General features: G+C 49.1%; 33 non-coding genes across 33 annotated transcripts; all 33 read left to right on the top strand.

Annotated features, from left to right (window-relative positions):
* Positions 1-239: 239 nt before the first annotated feature.
* On the top strand, positions 240-321 carry Trnas-uga (transfer RNA serine (anticodon UGA)). Its single transcript has one exon. It is a non-coding gene; the product is annotated as a tRNA-Ser (tRNA).
* Positions 322-903: 582 nt separating this feature from the next.
* Trnaf-gaa (transfer RNA phenylalanine (anticodon GAA)) lies at positions 904-976 on the top strand. Its single transcript has one exon. It is a non-coding gene; the product is annotated as a tRNA-Phe (tRNA).
* Positions 977-1511: 535 nt separating this feature from the next.
* Trnak-uuu (transfer RNA lysine (anticodon UUU)) lies at positions 1512-1584 on the top strand. The gene has a single exon. It is a non-coding gene; the product is annotated as a tRNA-Lys (tRNA).
* Positions 1585-1721: 137 nt separating this feature from the next.
* On the top strand, positions 1722-1803 carry Trnas-cga (transfer RNA serine (anticodon CGA)). Its single transcript has one exon. It is a non-coding gene; the product is annotated as a tRNA-Ser (tRNA).
* Positions 1804-2511: 708 nt separating this feature from the next.
* On the top strand, positions 2512-2593 carry Trnas-uga (transfer RNA serine (anticodon UGA)). Its single transcript has one exon. It is a non-coding gene; the product is annotated as a tRNA-Ser (tRNA).
* Positions 2594-3175: 582 nt separating this feature from the next.
* On the top strand, positions 3176-3248 carry Trnaf-gaa (transfer RNA phenylalanine (anticodon GAA)). Its single transcript has one exon. It is a non-coding gene; the product is annotated as a tRNA-Phe (tRNA).
* Positions 3249-3783: 535 nt separating this feature from the next.
* Positions 3784-3856, top strand: Trnak-uuu (transfer RNA lysine (anticodon UUU)). Its single transcript has one exon. It is a non-coding gene; the product is annotated as a tRNA-Lys (tRNA).
* Positions 3857-3993: 137 nt separating this feature from the next.
* On the top strand, positions 3994-4075 carry Trnas-cga (transfer RNA serine (anticodon CGA)). The gene has a single exon. It is a non-coding gene; the product is annotated as a tRNA-Ser (tRNA).
* Positions 4076-4783: 708 nt separating this feature from the next.
* Trnas-uga (transfer RNA serine (anticodon UGA)) lies at positions 4784-4865 on the top strand. The gene has a single exon. It is a non-coding gene; the product is annotated as a tRNA-Ser (tRNA).
* Positions 4866-5447: 582 nt separating this feature from the next.
* Trnaf-gaa (transfer RNA phenylalanine (anticodon GAA)) lies at positions 5448-5520 on the top strand. Its single transcript has one exon. It is a non-coding gene; the product is annotated as a tRNA-Phe (tRNA).
* Positions 5521-6055: 535 nt separating this feature from the next.
* Trnak-uuu (transfer RNA lysine (anticodon UUU)) lies at positions 6056-6128 on the top strand. The gene has a single exon. It is a non-coding gene; the product is annotated as a tRNA-Lys (tRNA).
* Positions 6129-6265: 137 nt separating this feature from the next.
* Positions 6266-6347, top strand: Trnas-cga (transfer RNA serine (anticodon CGA)). The gene has a single exon. It is a non-coding gene; the product is annotated as a tRNA-Ser (tRNA).
* A 708-nt stretch (positions 6348-7055) lies between these two features.
* On the top strand, positions 7056-7137 carry Trnas-uga (transfer RNA serine (anticodon UGA)). Its single transcript has one exon. It is a non-coding gene; the product is annotated as a tRNA-Ser (tRNA).
* Positions 7138-7719: 582 nt separating this feature from the next.
* Trnaf-gaa (transfer RNA phenylalanine (anticodon GAA)) lies at positions 7720-7792 on the top strand. The gene has a single exon. It is a non-coding gene; the product is annotated as a tRNA-Phe (tRNA).
* Positions 7793-8327: 535 nt separating this feature from the next.
* Trnak-uuu (transfer RNA lysine (anticodon UUU)) lies at positions 8328-8400 on the top strand. The gene has a single exon. It is a non-coding gene; the product is annotated as a tRNA-Lys (tRNA).
* A 137-nt stretch (positions 8401-8537) lies between these two features.
* Positions 8538-8619, top strand: Trnas-cga (transfer RNA serine (anticodon CGA)). The gene has a single exon. It is a non-coding gene; the product is annotated as a tRNA-Ser (tRNA).
* A 708-nt stretch (positions 8620-9327) lies between these two features.
* On the top strand, positions 9328-9409 carry Trnas-uga (transfer RNA serine (anticodon UGA)). The gene has a single exon. It is a non-coding gene; the product is annotated as a tRNA-Ser (tRNA).
* A 582-nt stretch (positions 9410-9991) lies between these two features.
* Positions 9992-10064, top strand: Trnaf-gaa (transfer RNA phenylalanine (anticodon GAA)). The gene has a single exon. It is a non-coding gene; the product is annotated as a tRNA-Phe (tRNA).
* Positions 10065-10599: 535 nt separating this feature from the next.
* Positions 10600-10672, top strand: Trnak-uuu (transfer RNA lysine (anticodon UUU)). The gene has a single exon. It is a non-coding gene; the product is annotated as a tRNA-Lys (tRNA).
* Positions 10673-10809: 137 nt separating this feature from the next.
* Positions 10810-10891, top strand: Trnas-cga (transfer RNA serine (anticodon CGA)). The gene has a single exon. It is a non-coding gene; the product is annotated as a tRNA-Ser (tRNA).
* Positions 10892-11588: 697 nt separating this feature from the next.
* Positions 11589-11670, top strand: Trnas-uga (transfer RNA serine (anticodon UGA)). The gene has a single exon. It is a non-coding gene; the product is annotated as a tRNA-Ser (tRNA).
* A 582-nt stretch (positions 11671-12252) lies between these two features.
* On the top strand, positions 12253-12325 carry Trnaf-gaa (transfer RNA phenylalanine (anticodon GAA)). The gene has a single exon. It is a non-coding gene; the product is annotated as a tRNA-Phe (tRNA).
* Positions 12326-12860: 535 nt separating this feature from the next.
* Positions 12861-12933, top strand: Trnak-uuu (transfer RNA lysine (anticodon UUU)). The gene has a single exon. It is a non-coding gene; the product is annotated as a tRNA-Lys (tRNA).
* A 137-nt stretch (positions 12934-13070) lies between these two features.
* Trnas-cga (transfer RNA serine (anticodon CGA)) lies at positions 13071-13152 on the top strand. The gene has a single exon. It is a non-coding gene; the product is annotated as a tRNA-Ser (tRNA).
* A 697-nt stretch (positions 13153-13849) lies between these two features.
* On the top strand, positions 13850-13931 carry Trnas-uga (transfer RNA serine (anticodon UGA)). Its single transcript has one exon. It is a non-coding gene; the product is annotated as a tRNA-Ser (tRNA).
* Positions 13932-14513: 582 nt separating this feature from the next.
* On the top strand, positions 14514-14586 carry Trnaf-gaa (transfer RNA phenylalanine (anticodon GAA)). Its single transcript has one exon. It is a non-coding gene; the product is annotated as a tRNA-Phe (tRNA).
* Positions 14587-15121: 535 nt separating this feature from the next.
* Positions 15122-15194, top strand: Trnak-uuu (transfer RNA lysine (anticodon UUU)). The gene has a single exon. It is a non-coding gene; the product is annotated as a tRNA-Lys (tRNA).
* Positions 15195-15331: 137 nt separating this feature from the next.
* Trnas-cga (transfer RNA serine (anticodon CGA)) lies at positions 15332-15413 on the top strand. The gene has a single exon. It is a non-coding gene; the product is annotated as a tRNA-Ser (tRNA).
* Positions 15414-16121: 708 nt separating this feature from the next.
* Positions 16122-16203, top strand: Trnas-uga (transfer RNA serine (anticodon UGA)). Its single transcript has one exon. It is a non-coding gene; the product is annotated as a tRNA-Ser (tRNA).
* A 582-nt stretch (positions 16204-16785) lies between these two features.
* Positions 16786-16858, top strand: Trnaf-gaa (transfer RNA phenylalanine (anticodon GAA)). The gene has a single exon. It is a non-coding gene; the product is annotated as a tRNA-Phe (tRNA).
* Positions 16859-17393: 535 nt separating this feature from the next.
* Trnak-uuu (transfer RNA lysine (anticodon UUU)) lies at positions 17394-17466 on the top strand. The gene has a single exon. It is a non-coding gene; the product is annotated as a tRNA-Lys (tRNA).
* A 137-nt stretch (positions 17467-17603) lies between these two features.
* On the top strand, positions 17604-17685 carry Trnas-cga (transfer RNA serine (anticodon CGA)). The gene has a single exon. It is a non-coding gene; the product is annotated as a tRNA-Ser (tRNA).
* Positions 17686-18382: 697 nt separating this feature from the next.
* Trnas-uga (transfer RNA serine (anticodon UGA)) lies at positions 18383-18464 on the top strand. Its single transcript has one exon. It is a non-coding gene; the product is annotated as a tRNA-Ser (tRNA).
* Positions 18465-18758: the final 294 nt, after the last annotated feature.

The following is an 18758-nucleotide window of genomic DNA, read 5'->3' as shown; positions in this document are numbered from 1 at the left end:
TCATACGAATGACTCGCACGCCACGCAGCTGTACGATAGCTCAGTCGGTAGAGCGTTTGATTTTCAACCAAAGGGTGTTGGGATCAAGGCAATGTCTAGGCGAAAATTAATACACTTTCGTAACGGCTAATGTGCTGGCAATGGAAACACTACAGAAAAGAGTGAGGCCACGCCGCTTTCTGCCATTGGATTGCTTCTAAAGGTGCACTTTCACTTGTCGGAAGACGCTACTGCTACCGACAGTCGTGGCCGAGTGGTTAAGGCGTCTGACTTGAAATCAGATTCCCTCTGGGAGCGTAGGTTCGAGTCCTGCCGACTGCGGAAATTTTCTAGCTCTCAAAAGATGGACGTTCAGCTGCATCCTAGCAGTTGCGTCACTACTAAACACGTGGGTCGCCGGCAATGTGCAGTGTTATTGGCTGCAGCGCTACAGTCGCACCCAGAAGCCACAGCTCATCGCCACGTCACACTGCCGTCCACCAGGTGTCAGTGCAAGTGTCGCCTCTCTGGGCAGTGCAGATGTGTCCATTTTAGCTTGCAGACAATTACGTGTAGCAATTTATGAGCTAACGCAAGTCAAATGTTTTAGCGTGTGTATCTGTTAGATACTGCCTCTCACATGGTAGAGAGGCTCACTCCTTCTTGTGTCTCGTTCTCTGCACACGAGTTGCACGTGGCATCGATATAGCAAAGGTTTTCTAGAGCCAGCGAAGTCAATATTACATGAATCGAGTCGACATGTTTGCTTCTTACGATGATGGAATCAGAAGAAATGTGTGTGGTACTTCACTGCATCTGCTGCTCGCCTTTCAGCGTCCCTATGTCTTATCAGACGAAGATGACTGAAATTGGCGGCGATTCAGAGGTTAACGAAGACGCGCAAATCTGCGGACTTACGTGTGAGCCGAAATGGCTCAGTTGGGAGAGCGTTACACTGAAGATCTAAAGGTCCCTGGTTTGATCCCGGGTTTCGGCAAGCGTATGTTTTGAAGCTGATGCCAATGGAATTGCTCCGAGTCTGTGATGATGTAAGTACAGCCGAGAACAAAAATGACTCTATCCTGTAACTGTTCAGGTTGTCTAGTGCTTGCCGTAAGAGGAACACAGTAGGCAACTCCCTGAGAAGTAAGAAAATACGAAAAGTCCTACCAACTGCGTTCCTTTTTTGTGTCAGGAGGTGAAGAACGTCTCCAACGGAACCGTGAAATGAGCGAAAACGTGGGAAGCATTGCATTCGAAATGCTTGTGAAATTTCCAATTACTCAGTGAGTGTCGACAAAACACGTAAATCCTCTACTCCAACGTATGAGACCTAACGACTGCTGCAGTTTGTTTTTGCATCGTGTGTCAGCATTCTTCGATAGTCTGCTACGAGCTTAGCGCGACACGTTTGTAGACAGCATTCAGGCGACGTTTAATTAGTAACAGCTCCATGCAGCGATAGCACAGCTGTGAAGGACATGAGTCAATGTACAGCTGTGCATCGTGGGATGTTCTCTACTGTCGTGTGAGCCCGGATAGCTCAGTCGGTAGAGCATTAGGCTTTTAACCTAAGGGTCCAGGGTTCAAGTCCCTGTTCGGGCGGAAATTTTAATACTTTGGTAGCGATTCCTCTGGTAGCGGTGGAAACACTACGGAAAAGAATGCAGCTACGCCGTTTTCTGATGCCACAGAGCTTTAAACCGTAGAAGTTGCATGTGTCGGAGAACGTCGACCTACGGGCAGTCGTGGCCGAGTGGTTAAGGCGTCTGACTCGAAATCAGATTCCCTCTTGGAGCGTAGGTTCGAATCCTGCCGGCTGCGTGCGATTTTGCGTAAAGAGGAGCAAATATTTTCACACACGTGAACGCGGTTGCAAACCGATGGCGCCATCTTCAACAAGACGAAAATTTCCGTTTAACAATACTGAGTGTCGCGACGGCCGCTGCTTTCTGTGGCTACCGGTTCTCCTCTCACTGACGCTGGGACTGCAGAAAGCCGTCGCAGGCCCACGAGTGCGCTCCTGTCATTTTCTCGCGTCGACGCCGAGTTCGTGAGTACACAGACGTGCTTGGAAGCGTTGGACAGAGCCAACATTCATTTCTCTCTTTTTCAAGAATCGCAATTCAGTCATTCGAGTGCGGCAAAAGCAATGGTGCAGCGTTTCTTTTCTTAAGATCTCGCAGCTACTTGCAAGTATGTCGACCACTTAAGACGACAGAAAACTAGCGTCAGCGGTGCGTCAGTGGGAAGTCGGTGAAGTCGCCATTGGAGCCACAAGCCAGTAATTACGTCATACGAATGACTCGCACGCCACGCAGCTGTACGATAGCTCAGTCGGTAGAGCGTTTGATTTTCAACCAAAGGGTGTTGGGATCAAGGCAATGTCTAGGCGAAAATTAATACACTTTCGTAACGGCTAATGTGCTGGCAATGGAAACACTACAGAAAAGAGTGAGGCCACGCCGCTTTCTGCCATTGGATTGCTTCTAAAGGTGCACTTTCACTTGTCGGAAGACGCTACTGCTACCGACAGTCGTGGCCGAGTGGTTAAGGCGTCTGACTTGAAATCAGATTCCCTCTGGGAGCGTAGGTTCGAGTCCTGCCGACTGCGGAAATTTTCTAGCTCTCAAAAGATGGACGTTCAGCTGCATCCTAGCAGTTGCGTCACTACTAAACACGTGGGTCGCCGGCAATGTGCAGTGTTATTGGCTGCAGCGCTACAGTCGCACCCAGAAGCCACAGCTCATCGCCACGTCACACTGCCGTCCACCAGGTGTCAGTGCAAGTGTCGCCTCTCTGGGCAGTGCAGATGTGTCCATTTTAGCTTGCAGACAATTACGTGTAGCAATTTATGAGCTAACGCAAGTCAAATGTTTTAGCGTGTGTATCTGTTAGATACTGCCTCTCACATGGTAGAGAGGCTCACTCCTTCTTGTGTCTCGTTCTCTGCACACGAGTTGCACGTGGCATCGATATAGCAAAGGTTTTCTAGAGCCAGCGAAGTCAATATTACATGAATCGAGTCGACATGTTTGCTTCTTACGATGATGGAATCAGAAGAAATGTGTGTGGTACTTCACTGCATCTGCTGCTCGCCTTTCAGCGTCCCTATGTCTTATCAGACGAAGATGACTGAAATTGGCGGCGATTCAGAGGTTAACGAAGACGCGCAAATCTGCGGACTTACGTGTGAGCCGAAATGGCTCAGTTGGGAGAGCGTTACACTGAAGATCTAAAGGTCCCTGGTTTGATCCCGGGTTTCGGCAAGCGTATGTTTTGAAGCTGATGCCAATGGAATTGCTCCGAGTCTGTGATGATGTAAGTACAGCCGAGAACAAAAATGACTCTATCCTGTAACTGTTCAGGTTGTCTAGTGCTTGCCGTAAGAGGAACACAGTAGGCAACTCCCTGAGAAGTAAGAAAATACGAAAAGTCCTACCAACTGCGTTCCTTTTTTGTGTCAGGAGGTGAAGAACGTCTCCAACGGAACCGTGAAATGAGCGAAAACGTGGGAAGCATTGCATTCGAAATGCTTGTGAAATTTCCAATTACTCAGTGAGTGTCGACAAAACACGTAAATCCTCTACTCCAACGTATGAGACCTAACGACTGCTGCAGTTTGTTTTTGCATCGTGTGTCAGCATTCTTCGATAGTCTGCTACGAGCTTAGCGCGACACGTTTGTAGACAGCATTCAGGCGACGTTTAATTAGTAACAGCTCCATGCAGCGATAGCACAGCTGTGAAGGACATGAGTCAATGTACAGCTGTGCATCGTGGGATGTTCTCTACTGTCGTGTGAGCCCGGATAGCTCAGTCGGTAGAGCATTAGGCTTTTAACCTAAGGGTCCAGGGTTCAAGTCCCTGTTCGGGCGGAAATTTTAATACTTTGGTAGCGATTCCTCTGGTAGCGGTGGAAACACTACGGAAAAGAATGCAGCTACGCCGTTTTCTGATGCCACAGAGCTTTAAACCGTAGAAGTTGCATGTGTCGGAGAACCTCGACCTACGGGCAGTCGTGGCCGAGTGGTTAAGGCGTCTGACTCGAAATCAGATTCCCTCTTGGAGCGTAGGTTCGAATCCTGCCGGCTGCGTGCGATTTTGCGTAAAGAGGAGCAAATATTTTCACACACGTGAACGCGGTTGCAAACCGATGGCGCCATCTTCAACAAGACGAAAATTTCCGTTTAACAATACTGAGTGTCGCGACGGCCGCTGCTTTCTGTGGCTACCGGTTCTCCTCTCACTGACGCTGGGACTGCAGAAAGCCGTCGCAGGCCCACGAGTGCGCTCCTGTCATTTTCTCGCGTCGACGCCGAGTTCGTGAGTACACAGACGTGCTTGGAAGCGTTGGACAGAGCCAACATTCATTTCTCTCTTTTTCAAGAATCGCAATTCAGTCATTCGAGTGCGGCAAAAGCAATGGTGCAGCGTTTCTTTTCTTAAGATCTCGCAGCTACTTGCAAGTATGTCGACCACTTAAGACGACAGAAAACTAGCGTCAGCGGTGCGTCAGTGGGAAGTCGGTGAAGTCGCCATTGGAGCCACAAGCCAGTAATTACGTCATACGAATGACTCGCACGCCACGCAGCTGTACGATAGCTCAGTCGGTAGAGCGTTTGATTTTCAACCAAAGGGTGTTGGGATCAAGGCAATGTCTAGGCGAAAATTAATACACTTTCGTAACGGCTAATGTGCTGGCAATGGAAACACTACAGAAAAGAGTGAGGCCACGCCGCTTTCTGCCATTGGATTGCTTCTAAAGGTGCACTTTCACTTGTCGGAAGACGCTACTGCTACCGACAGTCGTGGCCGAGTGGTTAAGGCGTCTGACTTGAAATCAGATTCCCTCTGGGAGCGTAGGTTCGAGTCCTGCCGACTGCGGAAATTTTCTAGCTCTCAAAAGATGGACGTTCAGCTGCATCCTAGCAGTTGCGTCACTACTAAACACGTGGGTCGCCGGCAATGTGCAGTGTTATTGGCTGCAGCGCTACAGTCGCACCCAGAAGCCACAGCTCATCGCCACGTCACACTGCCGTCCACCAGGTGTCAGTGCAAGTGTCGCCTCTCTGGGCAGTGCAGATGTGTCCATTTTAGCTTGCAGACAATTACGTGTAGCAATTTATGAGCTAACGCAAGTCAAATGTTTTAGCGTGTGTATCTGTTAGATACTGCCTCTCACATGGTAGAGAGGCTCACTCCTTCTTGTGTCTCGTTCTCTGCACACGAGTTGCACGTGGCATCGATATAGCAAAGGTTTTCTAGAGCCAGCGAAGTCAATATTACATGAATCGAGTCGACATGTTTGCTTCTTACGATGATGGAATCAGAAGAAATGTGTGTGGTACTTCACTGCATCTGCTGCTCGCCTTTCAGCGTCCCTATGTCTTATCAGACGAAGATGACTGAAATTGGCGGCGATTCAGAGGTTAACGAAGACGCGCAAATCTGCGGACTTACGTGTGAGCCGAAATGGCTCAGTTGGGAGAGCGTTACACTGAAGATCTAAAGGTCCCTGGTTTGATCCCGGGTTTCGGCAAGCGTATGTTTTGAAGCTGATGCCAATGGAATTGCTCCGAGTCTGTGATGATGTAAGTACAGCCGAGAACAAAAATGACTCTATCCTGTAACTGTTCAGGTTGTCTAGTGCTTGCCGTAAGAGGAACACAGTAGGCAACTCCCTGAGAAGTAAGAAAATACGAAAAGTCCTACCAACTGCGTTCCTTTTTTGTGTCAGGAGGTGAAGAACGTCTCCAACGGAACCGTGAAATGAGCGAAAACGTGGGAAGCATTGCATTCGAAATGCTTGTGAAATTTCCAATTACTCAGTGAGTGTCGACAAAACACGTAAATCCTCTACTCCAACGTATGAGACCTAACGACTGCTGCAGTTTGTTTTTGCATCGTGTGTCAGCATTCTTCGATAGTCTGCTACGAGCTTAGCGCGACACGTTTGTAGACAGCATTCAGGCGACGTTTAATTAGTAACAGCTCCATGCAGCGATAGCACAGCTGTGAAGGACATGAGTCAATGTACAGCTGTGCATCGTGGGATGTTCTCTACTGTCGTGTGAGCCCGGATAGCTCAGTCGGTAGAGCATTAGGCTTTTAACCTAAGGGTCCAGGGTTCAAGTCCCTGTTCGGGCGGAAATTTTAATACTTTGGTAGCGATTCCTCTGGTAGCGGTGGAAACACTACGGAAAAGAATGCAGCTACGCCGTTTTCTGATGCCACAGAGCTTTAAACCGTAGAAGTTGCATGTGTCGGAGAACCTCGACCTACGGGCAGTCGTGGCCGAGTGGTTAAGGCGTCTGACTCGAAATCAGATTCCCTCTTGGAGCGTAGGTTCGAATCCTGCCGGCTGCGTGCGATTTTGCGTAAAGAGGAGCAAATATTTTCACACACGTGAACGCGGTTGCAAACCGATGGCGCCATCTTCAACAAGACGAAAATTTCCGTTTAACAATACTGAGTGTCGCGACGGCCGCTGCTTTCTGTGGCTACCGGTTCTCCTCTCACTGACGCTGGGACTGCAGAAAGCCGTCGCAGGCCCACGAGTGCGCTCCTGTCATTTTCTCGCGTCGACGCCGAGTTCGTGAGTACACAGACGTGCTTGGAAGCGTTGGACAGAGCCAACATTCATTTCTCTCTTTTTCAAGAATCGCAATTCAGTCATTCGAGTGCGGCAAAAGCAATGGTGCAGCGTTTCTTTTCTTAAGATCTCGCAGCTACTTGCAAGTATGTCGACCACTTAAGACGACAGAAAACTAGCGTCAGCGGTGCGTCAGTGGGAAGTCGGTGAAGTCGCCATTGGAGCCACAAGCCAGTAATTACGTCATACGAATGACTCGCACGCCACGCAGCTGTACGATAGCTCAGTCGGTAGAGCGTTTGATTTTCAACCAAAGGGTGTTGGGATCAAGGCAATGTCTAGGCGAAAATTAATACACTTTCGTAACGGCTAATGTGCTGGCAATGGAAACACTACAGAAAAGAGTGAGGCCACGCCGCTTTCTGCCATTGGATTGCTTCTAAAGGTGCACTTTCACTTGTCGGAAGACGCTACTGCTACCGACAGTCGTGGCCGAGTGGTTAAGGCGTCTGACTTGAAATCAGATTCCCTCTGGGAGCGTAGGTTCGAGTCCTGCCGACTGCGGAAATTTTCTAGCTCTCAAAAGATGGACGTTCAGCTGCATCCTAGCAGTTGCGTCACTACTAAACACGTGGGTCGCCGGCAATGTGCAGTGTTATTGGCTGCAGCGCTACAGTCGCACCCAGAAGCCACAGCTCATCGCCACGTCACACTGCCGTCCACCAGGTGTCAGTGCAAGTGTCGCCTCTCTGGGCAGTGCAGATGTGTCCATTTTAGCTTGCAGACAATTACGTGTAGCAATTTATGAGCTAACGCAAGTCAAATGTTTTAGCGTGTGTATCTGTTAGATACTGCCTCTCACATGGTAGAGAGGCTCACTCCTTCTTGTGTCTCGTTCTCTGCACACGAGTTGCACGTGGCATCGATATAGCAAAGGTTTTCTAGAGCCAGCGAAGTCAATATTACATGAATCGAGTCGACATGTTTGCTTCTTACGATGATGGAATCAGAAGAAATGTGTGTGGTACTTCACTGCATCTGCTGCTCGCCTTTCAGCGTCCCTATGTCTTATCAGACGAAGATGACTGAAATTGGCGGCGATTCAGAGGTTAACGAAGACGCGCAAATCTGCGGACTTACGTGTGAGCCGAAATGGCTCAGTTGGGAGAGCGTTACACTGAAGATCTAAAGGTCCCTGGTTTGATCCCGGGTTTCGGCAAGCGTATGTTTTGAAGCTGATGCCAATGGAATTGCTCCGAGTCTGTGATGATGTAAGTACAGCCGAGAACAAAAATGACTCTATCCTGTAACTGTTCAGGTTGTCTAGTGCTTGCCGTAAGAGGAACACAGTAGGCAACTCCCTGAGAAGTAAGAAAATACGAAAAGTCCTACCAACTGCGTTCCTTTTTTGTGTCAGGAGGTGAAGAACGTCTCCAATGGAACCGTGAAATGAGCGAAAACGTGGGAAGCATTGCATTCGAAATGCTTGTGAAATTTCCAATTACTCAGTGAGTGTCGACAAAACACGTAAATCCTCTACTCCAACGTATGAGACCTAACGACTGCTGCAGTTTGTTTTTGCATCGTGTGTCAGCATTCTTCGATAGTCTGCTACGAGCTTAGCGCGACACGTTTGTAGACAGCATTCAGGCGACGTTTAATTAGTAACAGCTCCATGCAGCGATAGCACAGCTGTGAAGGACATGAGTCAATGTACAGCTGTGCATCGTGGGATGTTCTCTACTGTCGTGTGAGCCCGGATAGCTCAGTCGGTAGAGCATTAGGCTTTTAACCTAAGGGTCCAGGGTTCAAGTCCCTGTTCGGGCGGAAATTTTAATACTTTGGTAGCGATTCCTCTGGTAGCGGTGGAAACACTACGGAAAAGAATGCAGCTACGCCGTTTTCTGATGCCACAGAGCTTTAAACCGTAGAAGTTGCATGTGTCGGAGAACCTCGACCTACGGGCAGTCGTGGCCGAGTGGTTAAGGCGTCTGACTCGAAATCAGATTCCCTCTTGGAGCGTAGGTTCGAATCCTGCCGGCTGCGTGCGATTTTGCGTAAAGAGGAGCAAATATTTTCACACACGTGAACGCGGTTGCAAACCGATGGCGCCATCTTCAACAAGACGAAAATTTCCGTTTAACAATACTGAGTGTCGCGACGGCCGCTGCTTTCTGTGGCTACCGGTTCTCCTCTCACTGACGCTGGGACTGCAGAAAGCCGTCGCAGGCCCACGAGTGCGCTCCTGTCATTTTCTCGCGTCGACGCCGAGTTCGTGAGTACACAGACGTGCTTGGAAGCGTTGGACAGAGCCAACATTCATTTCTCTCTTTTTCAAGAATCGCAATTCAGTCATTCGAGTGCGGCAAAAGCAATGGTGCAGCGTTTCTTTTCTTAAGATCTCGCAGCTACTTGCAAGTATGTCGACCACTTAAGACGACAGAAAACTAGCGTCAGCGGTGCGTCAGTGGGAAGTCGGTGAAGTCGCCATTGGAGCCACAAGCCAGTAATTACGTCATACGAATGACTCGCACGCCACGCAGCTGTACGATAGCTCAGTCGGTAGAGCGTTTGATTTTCAACCAAAGGGTGTTGGGATCAAGGCAATGTCTAGGCGAAAATTAATACACTTTCGTAACGGCTAATGTGCTGGCAATGGAAACACTACAGAAAAGAGTGAGGCCACGCCGCTTTCTGCCATTGGATTGCTTCTAAAGGTGCACTTTCACTTGTCGGAAGACGCTACTGCTACCGACAGTCGTGGCCGAGTGGTTAAGGCGTCTGACTTGAAATCAGATTCCCTCTGGGAGCGTAGGTTCGAGTCCTGCCGACTGCGGAAATTTTCTAGCTCTCAAAAGATGGACGTTCAGCTGCATCCTAGCAGTTGCGTCACTACTAAACACGTGGGTCGCCGGCAATGTGCAGTGTTATTGGCTGCAGCGCTACAGTCGCACCCAGAAGCCACAGCTCATCGCCACGTCACACTGCCGTCCACCAGGTGTCAGTGCAAGTGTCGCCTCTCTGGGCAGTGCAGATGTGTCCATTTTAGCTTGCAGACAATTACGTGTAGCAATTTATGAGCTAACGCAAGTCAAATGTTTTAGCGTGTGTATCTGTTAGATACTGCCTCTCACATGGTAGAGAGGCTCACTCCTTCTTGTGTCTCGTTCTCTGCATACGAGTTGCACGTGGCATCGATATAGCAAAGGTTTTCTAGAGCCAGCGAAGTCAATATTACATGAATCGAGTCGACATGTTTGCTTCTTACGATGATGGAATCAGAAGAAATGTGTGTGGTACTTCACTGCATCTGCTGCTCGCCTTTCAGCGTCCCTATGTCTTATCAGACGAAGATGACTGAAATTGGCGGCGATTCAGAGGTTAACGAAGACGCGCAAATCTGCGGACTTACGTGTGAGCCGAAATGGCTCAGTTGGGAGAGCGTTACACTGAAGATCTAAAGGTCCCTGGTTTGATCCCGGGTTTCGGCAAGCGTATGTTTTGAAGCTGATGCCAATGGAATTGCTCCGAGTCTGTGATGATGTAAGTACAGCCGAGAACAAAAATGACTCTATCCTGTAACTGTTCAGGTTGTCTAGTGCTTGCCGTAAGAGGAACACAGTAGGCAACTCCCTGAGAAGTAAGAAAATACGAAAAGTCCTACCAACTGCGTTCCTTTTTTGTGTCAGGAGGTGAAGAACGTCTCCAACGGAACCGTGAAATGAGCGAAAACGTGGGAAGCATTGCATTCGAAGTGCTTGTGAAATTTCCAATTACTCAGTGAGTGTCGACAAAACACGTAAATCCTCTACTCCAACGTATGAGACCTAACGACTGCTGCAGTTTGTTTTTGCATCGTGTGTCAGCATTCTTCGATAGTCTGCTACGAGCTTAGCGCGACACGTTTGTAGACAGCATTCAGGCGACGTTTAATTAGTAACAGCTCCATGCAGCGATAGCACAGCTGTGAAGGACATGAGTCAATGTACAGCTGTGCATCGTGGGATGTTCTCTACTGTCGTGTGAGCCCGGATAGCTCAGTCGGTAGAGCATTAGGCTTTTAACCTAAGGGTCCAGGGTTCAAGTCCCTGTTCGGGCGGAAATTTTAATACTTTGGTAGCGATTCCTCTGGTAGCGGTGGAAACACTACGGAAAAGAATGCAGCTACGCCGTTTTCTGATGCCACAGAGCTTTAAACCGTAGAAGTTGCATGTGTCGGAGAACCTCGACCTACGGGCAGTCGTGGCCGAGTGGTTAAGGCGTCTGACTCGAAATCAGATTCCCTCTTGGAGCGTAGGTTCGAATCCTACCGGCTGCGTGCGATTTTGCGTAAAGAGGAGCAAATATTTTCACACACGTGAACGCGGTTGCAAACCGATGGCGCCATCTTCAACAAGACGAAAATTTCCGTTTAACAATACTGAGTGTCGCGACGGCCGCTGCTTTCTGTGGCTACCGGTTCTCCTCTCACTGACGCTGGGACTGCAGAAAGCCGTCGCAGGCCCACGAGTGCGCTCCTGTCATTTTCTCGCGTCGACGCCGAGTTCGTGAGTACACAGACGTGCTTGGAAGCGTTGGACAGAGCCAACATTCATTTCTCTCTTTTTCAAGAATCGCAATTCAGTCATTCGAGTGCGGCAAAAGCAATGGTGCAGCGTTTCTTTTCTTAAGATCTCGCAGCTACTTGCAAGTATGTCGACCACTTAAGACGACAGAAAACTAGCGTCAGCGGTAAGTCGGTGAAGTCGCCATTGGAGCCACAAGCCAGTAATTACGTCATACGAATGACTCGCACGCCACGCAGCTGTACGATAGCTCAGTCGGTAGAGCGTTTGATTTTCAACCAAAGGGTGTTGGGATCAAGGCAATGTCTAGGCGAAAATTAATACACTTTCGTAACGGCTAATGTGCTGGCAATGGAAACACTACAGAAAAGAGTGAGGCCACGCCGCTTTCTGCCATTGGATTGCTTCTAAAGGTGCACTTTCACTTGTCGGAAGACGCTACTGCTACCGACAGTCGTGGCCGAGTGGTTAAGGCGTCTGACTTGAAATCAGATTCCCTCTGGGAGCGTAGGTTCGAGTCCTGCCGACTGCGGAAATTTTCTAGCTCTCAAAAGATGGACGTTCAGCTGCATCCTAGCAGTTGCGTCACTACTAAACACGTGGGTCGCCGGCAATGTGCAGTGTTATTGGCTGCAGCGCTACAGTCGCACCCAGAAGCCACAGCTCATCGCCACGTCACACTGCCGTCCACCAGGTGTCAGTGCAAGTGTCGCCTCTCTGGGCAGTGCAGATGTGTCCATTTTAGCTTGCAGACAATTACGTGTAGCAATTTATGAGCTAACGCAAGTCAAATGTTTTAGCGTGTGTATCTGTTAGATACTGCCTCTCACATGGTAGAGAGGCTCACTCCTTCTTGTGTCTCGTTCTCTGCACACGAGTTGCACGTGGCATCGATATAGCAAAGGTTTTCTAGAGCCAGCGAAGTCAATATTACATGAATCGAGTCGACATGTTTGCTTCTTACGATGATGGAATCAGAAGAAATGTGTGTGGTACTTCACTGCATCTGCTGCTCGCCTTTCAGCGTCCCTATGTCTTATCAGACGAAGATGACTGAAATTGGCGGCGATTCAGAGGTTAACGAAGACGCGCAAATCTGCGGACTTACGTGTGAGCCGAAATGGCTCAGTTGGGAGAGCGTTACACTGAAGATCTAAAGGTCCCTGGTTTGATCCCGGGTTTCGGCAAGCGTATGTTTTGAAGCTGATGCCAATGGAATTGCTCCGAGTCTGTGATGATGTAAGTACAGCCGAGAACAAAAATGACTCTATCCTGTAACTGTTCAGGTTGTCTAGTGCTTGCCGTAAGAGGAACACAGTAGGCAACTCCCTGAGAAGTAAGAAAATACGAAAAGTCCTACCAACTGCGTTCCTTTTTTGTGTCAGGAGGTGAAGAACGTCTCCAACGGAACCGTGAAATGAGCGAAAACGTGGGAAGCATTGCATTCGAAGTGCTTGTGAAATTTCCAATTACTCAGTGAGTGTCGACAAAACACGTAAATCCTCTACTCCAACGTATGAGACCTAACGACTGCTGCAGTTTGTTTTTGCATCGTGTGTCAGCATTCTTCGATAGTCTGCTACGAGCTTAGCGCGACACGTTTGTAGACAGCATTCAGGCGACGTTTAATTAGTAACAGCTCCATGCAGCGATAGCACAGCTGTGAAGGACATGAGTCAATGTACAGCTGTGCATCGTGGGATGTTCTCTACTGTCGTGTGAGCCCGGATAGCTCAGTCGGTAGAGCATTAGGCTTTTAACCTAAGGGTCCAGGGTTCAAGTCCCTGTTCGGGCGGAAATTTTAATACTTTGGTAGCGATTCCTCTGGTAGCGGTGGAAACACTACGGAAAAGAATGCAGCTACGCCGTTTTCTGATGCCACAGAGCTTTAAACCGTAGAAGTTGCATGTGTCGGAGAACCTCGACCTACGGGCAGTCGTGGCCGAGTGGTTAAGGCGTCTGACTCGAAATCAGATTCCCTCTTGGAGCGTAGGTTCGAATCCTACCGGCTGCGTGCGATTTTGCGTAAAGAGGAGCAAATATTTTCACACACGTGAACGCGGTTGCAAACCGATGGCGCCATCTTCAACAAGACGAAAATTTCCGTTTAACAATACTGAGTGTCGCGACGGCCGCTGCTTTCTGTGGCTACCGGTTCTCCTCTCACTGACGCTGGGACTGCAGAAAGCCGTCGCAGGCCCACGAGTGCGCTCCTGTCATTTTCTCGCGTCGACGCCGAGTTCGTGAGTACACAGACGTGCTTGGAAGCGTTGGACAGAGCCAACATTCATTTCTCTCTTTTTCAAGAATCGCAATTCAGTCATTCGAGTGCGGCAAAAGCAATGGTGCAGCGTTTCTTTTCTTAAGATCTCGCAGCTACTTGCAAGTATGTCGACCACTTAAGACGACAGAAAACTAGCGTCAGCGGTAAGTCGGTGAAGTCGCCATTGGAGCCACAAGCCAGTAATTACGTCATACGAATGACTCGCACGCCACGCAGCTGTACGATAGCTCAGTCGGTAGAGCGTTTGATTTTCAACCAAAGGGTGTTGGGATCAAGGCAATGTCTAGGCGAAAATTAATACACTTTCGTAACGGCTAATGTGCTGGCAATGGAAACACTACAGAAAAGAGTGAGGCCACGCCGCTTTCTGCCATTGGATTGCTTCTAAAGGTGCACTTTCACTTGTCGGAAGACGCTACTGCTACCGACAGTCGTGGCCGAGTGGTTAAGGCGTCTGACTTGAAATCAGATTCCCTCTGGGAGCGTAGGTTCGAGTCCTGCCGACTGCGGAAATTTTCTAGCTCTCAAAAGATGGACGTTCAGCTGCATCCTAGCAGTTGCGTCACTACTAAACACGTGGGTCGCCGGCAATGTGCAGTGTTATTGGCTGCAGCGCTACAGTCGCACCCAGAAGCCACAGCTCATCGCCACGTCACACTGCCGTCCACCAGGTGTCAGTGCAAGTGTCGCCTCTCTGGGCAGTGCAGATGTGTCCATTTTAGCTTGCAGACAATTACGTGTAGCAATTTATGAGCTAACGCAAGTCAAATGTTTTAGCGTGTGTATCTGTTAGATACTGCCTCTCACATGGTAGAGAGGCTCACTCCTTCTTGTGTCTCGTTCTCTGCACACGAGTTGCACGTGGCATCGATATAGCAAAGGTTTTCTAGAGCCAGCGAAGTCAATATTACATGAATCGAGTCGACATGTTTGCTTCTTACGATGATGGAATCAGAAGAAATGTGTGTGGTACTTCACTGCATCTGCTGCTCGCCTTTCAGCGTCCCTATGTCTTATCAGACGAAGATGACTGAAATTGGCGGCGATTCAGAGGTTAACGAAGACGCGCAAATCTGCGGACTTACGTGTGAGCCGAAATGGCTCAGTTGGGAGAGCGTTACACTGAAGATCTAAAGGTCCCTGGTTTGATCCCGGGTTTCGGCAAGCGTATGTTTTGAAGCTGATGCCAATGGAATTGCTCCGAGTCTGTGATGATGTAAGTACAGCCGAGAACAAAAATGACTCTATCCTGTAACTGTTCAGGTTGTCTAGTGCTTGCCGTAAGAGGAACACAGTAGGCAACTCCCTGAGAAGTAAGAAAATACGAAAAGTCCTACCAACTGCGTTCCTTTTTTGTGTCAGGAGGTGAAGAACGTCTCCAACGGAACCGTGAAATGAGCGAAAACGTGGGAAGCATTGCATTCGAAGTGCTTGTGAAATTTCCAATTACTCAGTGAGTGTCGACAAAACACGTAAATCCTCTACTCCAACGTATGAGACCTAACGACTGCTGCAGTTTGTTTTTGCATCGTGTGTCAGCATTCTTCGATAGTCTGCTACGAGCTTAGCGCGACACGTTTGTAGACAGCATTCAGGCGACGTTTAATTAGTAACAGCTCCATGCAGCGATAGCACAGCTGTGAAGGACATGAGTCAATGTACAGCTGTGCATCGTGGGATGTTCTCTACTGTCGTGTGAGCCCGGATAGCTCAGTCGGTAGAGCATTAGGCTTTTAACCTAAGGGTCCAGGGTTCAAGTCCCTGTTCGGGCGGAAATTTTAATACTTTGGTAGCGATTCCTCTGGTAGCGGTGGAAACACTACGGAAAAGAATGCAGCTACGCCGTTTTCTGATGCCACAGAGCTTTAAACCGTAGAAGTTGCATGTGTCGGAGAACCTCGACCTACGGGCAGTCGTGGCCGAGTGGTTAAGGCGTCTGACTCGAAATCAGATTCCCTCTTGGAGCGTAGGTTCGAATCCTACCGGCTGCGTGCGATTTTGCGTAAAGAGGAGCAAATATTTTCACACACGTGAACGCGGTTGCAAACCGATGGCGCCATCTTCAACAAGACGAAAATTTCCGTTTAACAATACTGAGTGTCGCGACGGCCGCTGCTTTCTGTGGCTACCGGTTCTCCTCTCACTGACGCTGGGACTGCAGAAAGCCGTCGCAGGCCCACGAGTGCGCTCCTGTCATTTTCTCGCGTCGACGCCGAGTTCGTGAGTACACAGACGTGCTTGGAAGCGTTGGACAGAGCCAACATTCATTTCTCTCTTTTTCAAGAATCGCAATTCAGTCATTCGAGTGCGGCAAAAGCAATGGTGCAGCGTTTCTTTTCTTAAGATCTCGCAGCTACTTGCAAGTATGTCGACCACTTAAGACGACAGAAAACTAGCGTCAGCGGTGCGTCAGTGGGAAGTCGGTGAAGTCGCCATTGGAGCCACAAGCCAGTAATTACGTCATACGAATGACTCGCACGCCACGCAGCTGTACGATAGCTCAGTCGGTAGAGCGTTTGATTTTCAACCAAAGGGTGTTGGGATCAAGGCAATGTCTAGGCGAAAATTAATACACTTTCGTAACGGATAATGTGCTGGCAATGGAAACACTACAGAAAAGAGTGAGGCCACGCCGCTTTCTGCCATTGGATTGCTTCTAAAGGTGCACTTTCACTTGTCGGAAGACGCTACTGCTACCGACAGTCGTGGCCGAGTGGTTAAGGCGTCTGACTTGAAATCAGATTCCCTCTGGGAGCGTAGGTTCGAGTCCTGCCGACTGCGGAAATTTTCTAGCTCTCAAAAGATGGACGTTCAGCTGCATCCTAGCAGTTGCGTCACTACTAAACACGTGGGTCGCCGGCAATGTGCAGTGTTATTGGCTGCAGCGCTACAGTCGCACCCAGAAGCCACAGCTCATCGCCACGTCACACTGCCGTCCACCAGGTGTCAGTGCAAGTGTCGCCTCTCTGGGCAGTGCAGATGTGTCCATTTTAGCTTGCAGACAATTACGTGTAGCAATTTATGAGCTAACGCAAGTCAAATGTTTTAGCGTGTGTATCTGTTAGATACTGCCTCTCACATGGTAGAGAGGCTCACTCCTTCTTGTGTCTCGTTCTCTGCACACGAGTTGCACGTGGCATCGATATAGCAAAGGTTTTCTAGAGCCAGCGAAGTCAATATTACATGAATCGAGTCGACATGTTTGCTTCTTACGATGATGGAATCAGAAGAAATGTGTGTGGTACTTCACTGCATCTGCTGCTCGCCTTTCAGCGTCCCTATGTCTTATCAGACGAAGATGACTGAAATTGGCGGCGATTCAGAGGTTAACGAAGACGCGCAAATCTGCGGACTTACGTGTGAGCCGAAATGGCTCAGTTGGGAGAGCGTTACACTGAAGATCTAAAGGTCCCTGGTTTGATCCCGGGTTTCGGCAAGCGTATGTTTTGAAGCTGATGCCAATGGAATTGCTCCGAGTCTGTGATGATGTAAGTACAGCCGAGAACAAAAATGACTCTATCCTGTAACTGTTCAGGTTGTCTAGTGCTTGCCGTAAGAGGAACACAGTAGGCAACTCCCTGAGAAGTAAGAAAATACGAAAAGTCCTACCAACTGCGTTCCTTTTTTGTGTCAGGAGGTGAAGAACGTCTCCAACGGAACCGTGAAATGAGCGAAAACGTGGGAAGCATTGCATTCGAAGTGCTTGTGAAATTTCCAATTACTCAGTGAGTGTCGACAAAACACGTAAATCCTCTACTCCAACGTATGAGACCTAACGACTGCTGCAGTTTGTTTTTGCATCGTGTGTCAGCATTCTTCGATAGTCTGCTACGAGCTTAGCGCGACACGTTTGTAGACAGCATTCAGGCGACGTTTAATTAGTAACAGCTCCATGCAGCGATAGCACAGCTGTGAAGGACATGAGTCAATGTACAGCTGTGCATCGTGGGATGTTCTCTACTGTCGTGTGAGCCCGGATAGCTCAGTCGGTAGAGCATTAGGCTTTTAACCTAAGGGTCCAGGGTTCAAGTCCCTGCTCGGGCGGAAATTTTAATACTTTGGTAGCGATTCCTCTGGTAGCGGTGGAAACACTACGGAAAAGAATGCAGCTACGCCGTTTTCTGATGCCACAGAGCTTTAAACCGTAGAAGTTGCATGTGTCGGAGAACCTCGACCTACGGGCAGTCGTGGCCGAGTGGTTAAGGCGTCTGACTCGAAATCAGATTCCCTCTTGGAGCGTAGGTTCGAATCCTACCGGCTGCGTGCGATTTTGCGTAAAGAGGAGCAAATATTTTCACACACGTGAACGCGGTTGCAAACCGATGGCGCCATCTTCAACAAGACGAAAATTTCCGTTTAACAATACTGAGTGTCGCGACGGCCGCTGCTTTCTGTGGCTACCGGTTCTCCTCTCACTGACGCTGGGACTGCAGAAAGCCGTCGCAGGCCCACGAGTGCGCTCCTGTCATTTTCTCGCGTCGACGCCGAGTTCGTGAGTACACAGACGTGCTTGGAAGCGTTGGACAGAGCCAACATTCATTTCTCTCTTTTTCAAGAATCGCAATTCAGTCATTCGAGTGCGGCAAAAGCAATGGTGCAGCGTTTCTTTTCTTAAGATCTCGCAGCTACTTGCAAGTATGTCGACCACTTAAGACGACAGAAAACTAGCGTCAGCGGTAAGTCGGTGAAGTCGCCATTGGAGCCACAAGCCAGTAATTACGTCATACGAATGACTCGCACGCCACGCAGCTGTACGATAGCTCAGTCGGTAGAGCGTTTGATTTTCAACCAAAGGGTGTTGGGATCAAGGCAATGTCTAGGCGAAAATTAATACACTTTCGTAACGGATAATGTGCTGGCAATGGAAACACTACAGAAAAGAGTGAGGCCACGCCGCTTTCTGCCATTGGATTGCTTCTAAAGGTGCACTTTCACTTGTCGGAAGACGCTACTGCTACCGACAGTCGTGGCCGAGTGGTTAAGGCGTCTGACTTGAAATCAGATTCCCTCTGGGAGCGTAGGTTCGAGTCCTGCCGACTGCGGAAATTTTCTAGCTCTCAAAAGATGGACGTTCAGCTGCATCCTAGCAGTTGCGTCACTACTAAACACGTGGGTCGCCGGCAATGTGCAGTGTTATTGGCTGCAGCGCTACAGTCGCACCCAGAAGCCACAGCTCATCGCCACGTCACACTGCCGTCCACCAGGTGTCAGTGCAAGTGTCGCCTCTCTGGGCAGTGCAGATGTGTCCATTTTAGCTTGCAGACAATTACGTGTAGCAATTTATGAGCTAACGCAAGTCAAATGTTTTAGCGTGTGTATCTGTTAGATACTGCCTC

The sequence above is a fragment of the Schistocerca gregaria genome, chromosome 3 (genome assembly GCF_023897955.1).
Source record: "Schistocerca gregaria isolate iqSchGreg1 chromosome 3, iqSchGreg1.2, whole genome shotgun sequence".
NCBI classification, from domain to species: Eukaryota; Metazoa; Arthropoda; class Insecta; order Orthoptera; family Acrididae; genus Schistocerca; species Schistocerca gregaria.
This window is presented reverse-complemented; position numbering and strand designations above follow the sequence as displayed.